The sequence below is a fragment of the Saimiri boliviensis genome, chromosome X (genome assembly GCF_048565385.1).
Source record: "Saimiri boliviensis isolate mSaiBol1 chromosome X, mSaiBol1.pri, whole genome shotgun sequence".
Lineage (NCBI taxonomy): Eukaryota > Metazoa > Chordata > Mammalia > Primates > Cebidae > Saimiri > Saimiri boliviensis.
The window spans coordinates 5,162,061-5,174,784 of NC_133470.1; positions in this window are offsets into that span (position 1 = coordinate 5,162,061).

The following is a 12,724-nucleotide window of genomic DNA, read 5'->3' on the forward strand; positions in this document are numbered from 1 at the left end:
TAGATGAATGTGGTGAAAGTGAGATTGATATAGAAACCTTGTCTCCTTCACACTGGAGGGAGGCCACACTTCCCATCCTCACCTAGCTCTCTTCTCCCTACACACGGTCCTACTCTGAACAATTGATAAGAAGCTTCACTGTAATTTCCCTCATGGTGGTTTATCTACATGCCCTTACATCAGAGCATGGACAATAAAACTGATTTCTTGCAAAAAAGAATTTTCAGCTCTAATTAAAAAGAACATGATTGGAGTTATTTTAATGAATGAGGCAACCACAGAGTGGAAAAGTATGGGCTTTGTGGTTCTGGGATATTAAATGCTGCTTCCCTAACCATGGCCCCTTCAGTAAGATATTCAACCACTTTGAAATTCAGTTTTCTTCTGGGTCAAGTGAAGATGTTATGAGTATCCCTCACATAGGTTTGTTGTGAAATTTAAATGAAATAACCCATACTCAGCATTTAGCATGCCATAGATTGTGTGCGCCCATTAAATTGCATCACTTATGCTATTTTTGTAAGGTAGTGCCATTCTTTTTCATTTCTTCCTCATTTTTGGGGTTATGTAAACCTCCAAAGAAGAGAAAGTTGCATAGATCATAATACATTGATATTATCAGATAACCTAAAGCATGTTACTATTTGTAAATATGCATTAATCAATGAACCATAATTTTTTTTAAAATATCAAGTGTTTTTTTAACAGTAAAAATGCTCAACCATTAAATGTAAATATAGCCATATCACAGTGTTACACTGAAAATATATTACACAGGAGTGTTCTTTTCTAATGAATGCTGGTATTTGTGATTAACATCTAGAATAGTGGCTCATAAACATCATCACACATTATAATCACACATTAGAATCACCTTGTTAATCATCTACAACTGTGTGCCCACCTTACAGATGTCAAATAATTTATTTTTAAGAGGCCCTTAGGGGATGCTGATGCCACTAATCTGGAACCACATTTTGAGAACCATTTATTAATCTAAAGAAATCTGTTTTACTCCCATCATTTTGTGTCAACATCCGCAGTTACTGAAAGAAAAACTAAATTCAATCAAACAGAAAATTTTTATTGCCATCAAAAGTATAGTTTTCTCATTTATTTTGTTGTCTTCATTTCCTAAAATGTGCAAGGGAAAAAAATTAAGAGGAAGGTCAAAGGGAGATGTGAACGTTAGACAAAAAATGCACCTGACTTCCAGGAAGTCAATCCACCTAATACCACCGCGGGCATCAAACTTGAAGGGAACATGTATTTTGACAGCAGTAGCACACTGAAGTCTCAAGATGTGCATAAGTCTCCTAATTAGGAATTTTCCTTCTTGGGCAGACGTGGAAGGAGTATCTGTTTTCATGGCTGTGGTTTATTAATATCTCACAGCAAACATACGAGAAGTAATGAAGTAACTGAGTGCTGCTTCATTCAAGAGGATTTATCTACCTCCAGAAATGAGAGGGAAAATCCCAATGGCTTTGGAAGTATTTTATATTCTTTAGTAAAGAGATAGGTTTGAGGTTCCTCGGGATATTAGCCAAATTGAAAGAGATTTAAATGCATCTGTTCTATGTTAAAGAGCCTTTTGCTATAGACGCACTTCTTCATGAATATGTTTACTTTGGAAGCAGAGTGAGTCCTCCACTGATGGAGATGGAAATGTTCCCTAATTTGCCAACAGTTTAGAAACCAGAAAATAACAGAGAAGATACACATTCAACTGACACTGGGGACACATTTATCATGTATTCATTATTTTTCGTAATTTCACATGCCTCTGGTGGATGAGATCAAATTATTAGAGAACCATTTTAATTTAAACTGCCTCATGGACTTATTTGTTTTGTATTTGTTTTTCTGTTGCTATTTTCTAATTTCTAATTATTTACTGCAACTTAAATTTGTACCTGATTGAACAGCTGCGGTTGGATTGGATTCATCTACCTCCGAACTTTCTGAATCTTTGAGAGAGCAGATCTACAGTCCTCTTACTGCTATTTAGTATCCACTTTATATGTGTTAAAGACAAGCTGGTTTCTTGTGTCCTTGGATTGATTGCACTAACAATGATATTTGGTGAATGGGCATGTATATATGTATTTACATGTGGGTGATTTATTTCAAAGGAGCCAATAGGGTATTTTGATCACTTCAACTGGTACAATAGGGGATATTGATAAAATTCTGTAAAACAATTTTAATACTGATAGAAAAGTAGTTATTTATCCCTTTTCTGAAAGATCCATAGAAAGAAGTATTTTTTCATAGATATTTTCAAATGGCAATTAAATTTTTTCCACTAGAACATTCATCTAATTTCTTCCTGTCTGTGTAATTTCCATTCATACATAATCTTCAACTCTCAATCTCAACTTCTCTAAAAATAATTTTTCATTGAAATCACATGAATCTCTCTCTCTCCCTCAACTTTCTTCTTTTCTCTTTACATCCTTATACAGAAGTTAGTCTTAAACACCATTTTAGGTTAATTTATAATCATCCCATGGGTTTGTCCTGCCCACAGCACAGACAAAACCAATTCACTGAGATCTTGGCATTGCAGTAAAGAAAGACTTTAATTGACTAGAGGCTGGCCATGCAGGAGACGGAGTCATTACTCAAATCAGTTTCCCTGAAGATTGGGAGGGTTTTTTAACATAATTTGGTGAGCAGAGAGCTAGGGAGTGAGAAGTACTGATTGGCTGGGCTGGGGATTAAATCATGGTGGGTGGAAAGGGGCTCTTCTGGGTATCTTTTGTTCCTGGGTGGGGTTGCAGAACTAGGTGGGCTAGTTTACTGGTGTGAGTGGCACCAGCTAGTTCATCAGGATGCAGGATCTGAAAAATACCCTGAACACCAATTATAGGTTTTACAATAGTGATGTTATCCCTAGGAGCAATTGGGGAGGTTAGGAATCTTGTGGCCTCCGGCTGCATGACTCCTGAGCCGTAATTTCTACTCCTGTGGCTAACGCATTCGTTTTACAAAGAGTTCTGATCCCCGGTCAAGGAGGGGGTTTATTTCAGGAAGGGGTTGTTATCATCTTTGTTCCAAAGTTAAAGTACAAACTAAATTCTTCCTAAAGTTAGCTTGCCCTCTGCCCAGGAATGAACAAGGGCAGGTTGGAAGTTAAAACCAAGACAGAGTTGGTTAGGTCAGTTCTCTTTCACTGCCACAATTTTCTTGTCAGATTTTTCTCACTCATAGTTTTTGCAAAAGTGATTTCACTTTTACTGCTTGCACCCAGCAAAAATGTAAATGTCTGTAGGAAAAAGAAATCTCTGTTTTCCTTTTTTATAATCTGCCCCAATTCTGCACAGAAGAAAAACCAGTGGCATGTAGTATATTATATATTAATAGAAAAGAAAGTTAAAAACATTGTAATACATACATTGTAAAAAAAAAAAAAGTTCAAAAATATACTCCCTTAAAATATGTACCATTCTGAGATTTTTGTCTCCTAATAGATTTTGGTCAACCTCTTTCTTTCGCTCTGTATTTAGTTATTCCTTCTGTTTTACAGCTAAAAATCATACCATTTTATGAATATGTCCTAATGTACTTAACCATGGCATTTATGTTATTACCAGTGTCCCACTATGACAGCCAGTAATGGAAATACCAGAGTGCACTCAGGTGGGAAGTCTTGTAAAGTAGATGTAAAGAGGTGGGAGAGTACATTCCAAGTGTTTTAACACATTTAAATTTTGATTGCGAAGTTTTAAATCACCCATTGTAGAAATAGAGAATGTTCACTTGAATACACAGTAATTTCTAGATCTACTCACACCAGTGATTTTAGGACTATGTGTATATTATGGAAACAGGAAGTCTTATTATCTGAGATTTTCTGTTAATACAATCAGGCTATGTACATGTGCATGTGCAAATCATCCCCACTCTACACCTCAGGGGTGGTGAATTAGCATTGGAAAGATTTTTGTTAGGAATTCCCAATTCAGGGGTAGTTTCCAATGGAAAGCCCCCACTGGGAATCCACAGTCCAGAGGTGGCTACTCAGCCCTTCAAATACTGTTGTTTAATATTATAACAGTTAATTAGCCAAATGGCTTCAGTGATATTGAAAAACTGATTGTGAAATGAATGTTTGTTTAGAAAACCTGTGTAGGTTCAACTGCCCCTGAATTCATGCATTACTGTGGGTGCAGGAAGAGGAGGCAGGGTTGCAAGCGACTGAGAAAGCCTGGGCCAGGGGTAGGCTGGTTTTTGACCTTACGTAACTTTGAACTTTGAACTTTTTGTTGGCAAGGCCTCATTCCAGCTGGGAATCAATACTTCAGTCTTCTCAGGAGAGACTTGTGTGAACCCAGACCTACCTGCTTTTCAGCTGAACCACAGCATGAAATGCCCCGCCAGAATGCTCTCCTGTATTAGTGTCTGATGTCACGCCAGCTTAGCCCCAGAAATCTGTGCCAGGAAGCCCACCTGAGCAGAGCTGCCTTCTGCAGGGCATGCTTGACCAGACACTGTGTTACACAGTTGTGTTTTCACTCAGTTCTTTTGTTCTCAGGCATTGGCCACTTGTAAAATCATTCCGAAAGATGGGAAACTACTTAGGTGTGTAGAAATGCAATGGGATCTGGTATTACTATATAATTTTACACAGAAGGACATTGTTGCTGGAAAAATGGGCTTTCCTAGCAGACCAGATTTCAGGGTTTATATATATATATATATGGATGGATGATTAACAGTCTTTTCCAATGTGTCATGAATGTTGGGGATCTAGGGCAAAATAAGGAATTTTTTTCTGCCTTCTACAGACAGTATTCTCTAGTACTTTTGTACAAGTGCACAGCCCAATTTATTGAAAATTATTGCTGTACAATGAGTTATCAGAAATTTTAAAAATTGCTGAGACTTATAGGTGATTGAATAATTCACCTATGGATTTGGGATTGGAACCTAGCTCCTTGGACAGGCAATTCCGTGTCTTTCCAGGTTACTGTTGTGGTAGTCTGAATTCCCACTGCTTCCACACATACCCTGTAAAAGTCCCTTCTCCTGAGTTGAGTGGGATCTGTGACTATGATGGAATGACACTTCCTCCATTAGGTTACTTTGTATGACAAAGGTAATGGGGTGGACATGATGGACATGATTTCATTATGTTATATATACCTATATGGTAGCTAACTGAAGAAAGGTTATCATACTGGCTTTGAATAAGTCAGTCTTCATGCTGAGAGAGGACCCTGTGGCTAGGCACTAAGGACAGACTCCAGGAGTTGAGAGCAATCTCTGGCCAACAGCCAGCAAGCAAAGGGAGACCCCAGTCCCATAACCACAAGGACGTGGGTCCTGCCAACAGCCCATGTGAGCCTAGAAAAGGACATCTTGAAGGATGTGTCATTACACTCTGAGCCTCAGTGACCTGGTCTCTATATTGATCCTTAACTCAACGAAGTGATGCCTAAAGAGACTGACAGATTGGACACTCAGTAAATGCTAATTTCTAGCTACCCCGCAATTCCCTTTACTTCTGTGTTCCTCATAAAGGGAAAGGGAGAGGGAGAGCCATGGAGCAGTAAAATTCTGTTCCAAACTTTTAAATTACAACACAGTGAATAAGAATGCAATAAAATGGTTTCTCCCGGATGCAAACATACGTTATTGCCAAGATATATCATTCATATATTTTTATTCATATGTTTATTAACCTCCTGGATTACCTCTCCTGGACTCTTGGACTGCCTCCTCCTAGACTACCTCTATAATAGGAGGAGAAAGCCCTAGGTCGATGATATAAACATGAAAATTATTAGTTATGGATTGTAGTGTCAATACTAATTAAAGGAGTAGAGAGTGTGTAAACAGTGGAACTCAGTCAGAGGTATTTATACTCCGAGGGGACACTTGGTGATATAGTTAGGATGTTTGTTCTTGCCAAATCTCATGCTGAAGTATGATCCCCAATGTTGGAGGTGGGGCTGGGTATTGGGGGTGGATCTCTCATGAATGGCTAAGTGTTGGTGATAGTGAGTGAGTTCTCTTGAGATCTGGCTGTTTTTTAAAAGAGTACAGCACCCCTTCCCCTCACTCTCTCTTGCTCCCACTCTTACCATGTGACATGCTGGCTCCCTGTCACCTTCCACCATGATTGGAAGCTTCCTGAAGCCTCACCAGAAGCAGATGCCGCCACCATGTTTCCTGTAGAGCCTGCAAAACCCTGAGCCAATTAAACCTCTTTTCTTTAAAAAGTACCCAGTCTCAGGTATTTCTTTATAGTAATGCAAAAAATCCTGACACACTTGGCAATGCTGGGGGGACATTGTTAGTCTTACCATCAGAGGGAAGGATGTTGCTGGCATGTAGTAAGTGCAGGTCAGAGATGCTGCTAAACATCCTACAGTGCACCCAGAACACCTCCACAACAAAGAATTCAATAATTACACAGTTTGAAAAGGTCAATGATACTAAAGCTGAGAAACCATGATGCAGAACAGTCAGAGGAGAGGACTGAGGTTTGAGAACAACATCTTGTTATGTGTCAGCATTGAAAGGAAAAGTACTAAGAAGGGAGGCCACAAAACTGTTTGTCAAGAAACAGCCAGAGACATAGAAAATCAGGACATTGAGGTGGCAGAGAAGCTGAGGAAAGACACACAGACAACAGGGGCAAGTGCCACAGAGATATCAAGTACAAAAAGACCAAGAAAGCATTTGCTGGGTCACACAAGTGGGAGGTCAGGGGGACTTAGCAGGAACAACTGTATCGATGTCATGGTGTGTTGTGCTGCAGTGGGTCTACTACTGAACAGGATGTGAGAAAGGATAGATGGAAAATGGAGACACATCTTTTAAGAAATGTGACCCTGAGCCGGGCGTTGTGGCTCACACCTGTAATCCCAGCATTTTGGGAGGCAGAGGAGGGAGGATTTCCTGAGCTCAGGAGTTAGAGACCAGCCTGGGAAACATGGTGTGAGGAAGGAAGGGAGGGAGGGAAAGAAAATAGAAATGTGATCCTGAAAAGAAGGTGAGGTATTATTTGGTTGATCCAAGGAAATACAGAGTTGAGGGAAGACTTTGCGGAGAATACTTGACATGTGGATGTTCATGGAAAGAGATCAGAAGAGGGTAGAGGTAGAAGATACAAGAAAAGCAACCTAGTCCCTCAAGTCCTAAACTGAATTAAACAGGTTAGAGTCGTGAGCCCTGGTGGGAGAACTGTCTTCCAAAAGAAGTGGGGTGTCTTCTCCATTGGGGAAAAAGGGAAGTTACAAAGAGAATACACTGACAGCTTTATTTCTAGTAGAAGCAGTTAAGGAAACACTCGGGGTTTCAAGTTCTGGCTCCACCCATTCCAAGATGCCTACCCTGGAGCAGGGGACTTAACCTCTGCCAGCTTCCCTTCCTTTAGCTATAAAATGAAAAAAACAAGGGTGGGGAGTTGGGGAGAGATAGCATGGGGAGAAATGCCAGATATAGGCGAAGGGGAGGAAGGCAGCAAATCACACTGCCACGTGTGTACCTGTACAACAATCTTGCATGTTCTTCACATGTACCCCCAAACTTAAAATGCAATTTAAAAAAATGAAAAAAACAAGAGGAGCCTGTCATGGTAATGTGTGCTTGTAGTCCTAGCTTCTCAAGAGACTGAAGTAGGAGGATCACCTGAGCCTGGGAGATGAAGGCTACAGCAAGCAAGCCATGATCACACCACTGCACCCCAGCCTGGGTGACAGAGTGAGGCCCAGGCCTAGGTTGATGATATAAACATGAAAATGTTTAACTATGGATTGTAGTGTAGATACTAATTTAAGGGACAAAGAGTGTAAACAGTGGAACTCAGTCAGGGGTGTTTTACTCCCAGGGGATACTTGGTGGTATAGTTTGAATGTTTCTTCCTACCAAATGTTCCTATCTCAAAAAAGAAAAACAAAACAAACAAAAAAATTAGAGTAATCAATTCATACAATTACTGTAATGATTGAATAAATAAATATAAGTGTTTAAACTGGCTCTTAACATTTCATAAGAACTCAATAAACATTTTCATATTCTCTCCATCGGCTCAGACTGAGAAAGTTTAAACATAATAATAGAAAGTTTAAAGAGAGTGGAACAGTTTTAAAATGGCCTCTGTGAATGGAGGAGATATGTAAACAGGGAAAGTAAATAACAGGGTGGCTATGGGTTTAGTTTCGGTTTCACTTAACCAGAAACTGGCAGACAGACACTAAACCCATAGCATCAGTTCCATTAATTGAATGCTGTCTCTGTTCCCTCTCTAACTTCCTTCCTGGTATTTCTGTTCACTTTCTCCTGGTTCCGAAGTCAACCAGATAGATTCTAGGTCCAAATTACCCCCTTCTTAAAAGAAAATACGATTTGAAGTTGGAGGCTTGCCAGCCTACGTAAATGGCTTCCTGCCGGGCACATTCCTTCTTCGAACAAATAGGTTTGATGCACCTAGAATGTACCAGGCAGAGGGAAGAGAACAGCTATCAATACAGATAACTTCTTTGATAACAAGCATCTTAACCATCTAGTAGCCATGACAGAGGAGTGGACTGTGGAAAACAGACAATGAAAACATAAGGAGGAAAGAAGTTACAGGTTGTGAGGATGGGTGATTTGCATCTGGGCTCAGGGAAGCAGTTGCTGCCCTACTGAACCTGAAGGGATCTGAGGAGAATCCCATCGGATGATGTCTTTGTGAGAGCTTTGCAAACTCTAAGGCATTCTAGGAATGAGAGTGTTCAGGATTCCCCTCCATGCAGCATCAGGGTCACTCTGACTGCCCTCAGTTCCTCTCCCCAACACACATTCATCTCAGCCACTCACCGGTCTGAAGGATGCTGGCTCTGCCATTCCCTAAACTCCAAGACTTGGCCAATCGCAGGAATATCCAACCTACCCTGGACATATTTTGGTTTTGGTAAAGCCTGATTATGGAGGGTCTGGATTTATGATTTGGGGCTTTCTCCTAGAAGAACAGTGGTATAGGATGTGAATTTGTAGGGGCATTTAAGAAACAGGGCACCAATGTACTTGAGAGAATCAGGTTGCCACTCTCTGGTTTTACACTGCTTGAACAGATATGGTCGTTTATATTTATGACATACGGACATTAAATATTTAAAATATAGACACTTGGCACCTGATAGAAGGAAAAAGACTAGTGGTATGAGGTTAAAAGGAATAAAAAAATAAAGGAAAGTCATGAATTTGACTATTGTTTTGCCTCCAACATAAGCACATAGATAACTATTGAATGTTTGAATGCAGCAACCTCGTGGGCAGTCAATGAATACTGCTTTCCTGCCAGCTTACATAATTCTTACAATCATAATAACAATTGCAAATCTGCACCATGAGCTCGATTTTCATCATGAACATATTTTCTCTTTGCAACACACGGTGGTATTTTGTTGGCAAATTAGGATGATATATTTATGCTGATGTCATGGTCTGGAAGTTGAATCTAGACTCAATATATAAAGTAATAGTATATACTCATGGGTGAAAGGAGCAGATTTTTAAAAATTATTTATTATTATTATGTTTGTAACTGTTAGAGTGGTCCAAGTTTCTAGATTTTGCTGGCAACAATCACCAAAAAATCAGGCTTCATACCGAAATGATAAGGACTGTTTATTTAGTTTACTTATTAGCTCCCAATTATATTCAAGGTCTTTTCCTTCTGCTGGTTGATCTCAACAGATGTTGGGTTCACTCCTCTGGAGGAAGCATTCTTTCAGCTTTCAGTGCTTTCCAGGGGAGGTCACAATTAAATCACCCCAGGGTTCAATTTAATAAAACCTCACTCATAACAATTCATGGAAGGTAGGATGGACACACGTAGGCCTCCATTTATACAGGATGCAGGGAGTTGCAACATTTACCATCATGTTCCGCAGCCCCTGACCTCAAGCGTCAACTGTTTTCCTATCTCTTCAGGAAGGGCAACATTTCAGCTCAAGGCTGCCATTTTTCATTGCTGCTGGTTTCAACACAGACTGACATTTTAAAAATATGTATACTTTTACCTCAACCTTTTTTTTTTTTTTTGGACTGAGGCTGAATGCTAAACCTTGAGAAACACTATCAAGAACTTAACAAGGACATTAATGTTAATCTCTTTATCTCTAAAACAGAGCTTTGCCTTAAAGTAGTAACATTCAATTAAATGTCACTTCTGTTTTTCCTGGTGCCATGTGAATTAAGGGCCATCAAGAGGACTTCACAGAAAGCCCAGAATTGTCCTTACTTTGTCAGAAACTAATCATCAGGGGAAAAATGATCATAAAGCTATCATAAAGTTATGAAAAACACAAGGAAAAAATTAAAGGATGATGTTTTCAAGCTTTAACGTACAATATTCTTCCTTATGAAATACATGCCATTATCTCCTGTATTACTCAGAAAAAAAAATTTTTAACTACCAAATGGGTAAACCACAAACATGTAGATAATTTAGGCTGGAGAGACAGTATGTTGCTTTTCACTTTATTAGATTCACATGTACCTCTAGTATTATTAGCGTGAAGTGTTACATCAGAATGATTAGTTCTCATGTAAAAGTGTCACTTAAATTTGTAAAGCACTGTATAATCTCCATGGCACATATCTACAAAAGGCAAAGCATGTTTTTACTTGCACTGCTCAAATTGCATTGGCCTGTCTAATCTTTGACTTTCTTTAATCGAAAATGCTTGTTTGTTTGTTTGTTCATTTGTTTTGGAAGTTTGACTCCTTCTTTAAGAAAAGGCAACTTTCGCAAAATACTTTGAGTTTCTGTTATCTAAAGTAACAGGGAAGTGTCTGTTCATGGCCTTTGCCCACTTTTTAATGGTGTTGCTTGTTGTTTTCTTGTAAATTTGTTTAAGTTTCTTGTAGAGTCTGGATATTTAACCTTTGTCAGGTGTATAGACTGCAAAAATCTATGCAGCCAACAAACATGAAAAATTGACATTTGACTATTCAGCCTTTAAGAAAGGAAGAAACTGTTCACTGTCCACATAGTTTACTGTATATAACACTCAAACTTCCTTCCCTATGTTAGCCCTCCAGCAACTCTACCCTAGTTTTAAAAAAGAGGAAACAGTGCAGCAGGTTGGAGCACAGATTGTGGAATAAAACTCACATCTTGTTTGCTGTGTGGCCTCAGGCAAGTTTTTTAACCTTTCTGTGCATCCATTTTTCTTTCATAAGATGGCAGTGACAACAGTAGCCTACATGTGAAATTGATGTGAAAATTACACATCAATAAAATAAAAGTTAATGGAACAGTTCATGATGCTTAATAAGTGCTATGGAAATGTGAGCTATTACTATTATTATATTCATTGATATGGAAAACAATATTCTAAGACATTAATTTATGTTACCCAGGCCACAACAGATGGTGGTTTAAATGCAGGTCTAGCTCCAAGGCTTTCTCTCCTCAGGACAGGATGGCTGATGGGACTTGGAGTCCAATGCCCTGAGTTCTTTTCCAGTTTTCTGGAGCTCCAGTTCCATGAACGTGTTCCTTTCAGGCCTCGGTTTTCTTCTTTGTGCACTGTGATAATAGGGACCTCTTCTCAATATAATTCCTATGCTTCTCATACTTAGGGTAAGAAGCGAATAATTTAAAAGTGGGTCAAAATTATGGAAAGCCAAAAAGAGTTCAGTGGTGTTGTGGACTTTGAATTTTAAGTAAAATTTCCTCATTCTATGGATGAAAATAGATAATGAAAAAATTGCCCAACATTGAGGTCCTAAGAAGTATTGATTTATTTGTTATTCTTTACATTATATTTTTATAGGTATTTATGTTTCTAGATTGATTTGAGTATTCTTTTTATGGTTTTATGTTTATTGTATTTTATTTATAATTAGTGAACAGACATCTAGACATTTAGAAAGAGTCTTGAAAAGAAGCAGAATTAATTTTTTAAAATGTTGAACCAACATCATATTTTCCAAGCAGGTAGAAAATGTAAACCATACTCCAAACTGCAGACATATAACTTGATATACTCCTGGTAAACATGGCTTCCTATCCCTAAAAAATGAGGCAGGAACAACTTTTGAATATTAAGTAACTTATAAAAGAAAATATTCAATGAGTTGAATAAAAGAATGAACAAGCCATATGACTTAAATTTCCTAAGTGTTCTCTAGATTTTAAAGTAAAATGTATTTTGACCTTGGCACAGTGTACCTCAGAGTTGGATGAATCAAACGTATTTCAAAGATAGTTTAAACTCTCATTGAGCTTAAAATGTTTTTCATTTCCATAAGCCTGAAAACCATGCCTTATTTAATCCAGAAATGTTACATCTTTATATTAGAAAAAAAGAGAAAATTTGGATATGTGTGAAAATAAATAAGAGGTTTTACATGTAGGTGATCAGTAGGATATGTTTACAAACTGGGGTAGCCTGTCTTCAAGATGTCCGCAGTGAACTTGGCCTCCTGTTATTCATACTTTTGTGTAGTTCCATCTTTTAGTGCACCACAGATTGGTCTATGTCATCAAAAATAATGACAGTATGTATCTGCTTCCATGTTTCTTTATTAGAGAGTGGTTTGTTTCCAGACAACAGGGACAAGTGTTTCCAGATCAGCCATCTCAAAGTATCAAGTTCCCTTACATTTTTTAAACTGGTGATTGCATGTAGACAAAGCAATACAAAGAGAAAACATAGTTTTTTAAAAAAAAAAATAATATATCAAGTTGGCAGTCTTACGTAGACTAAGTATT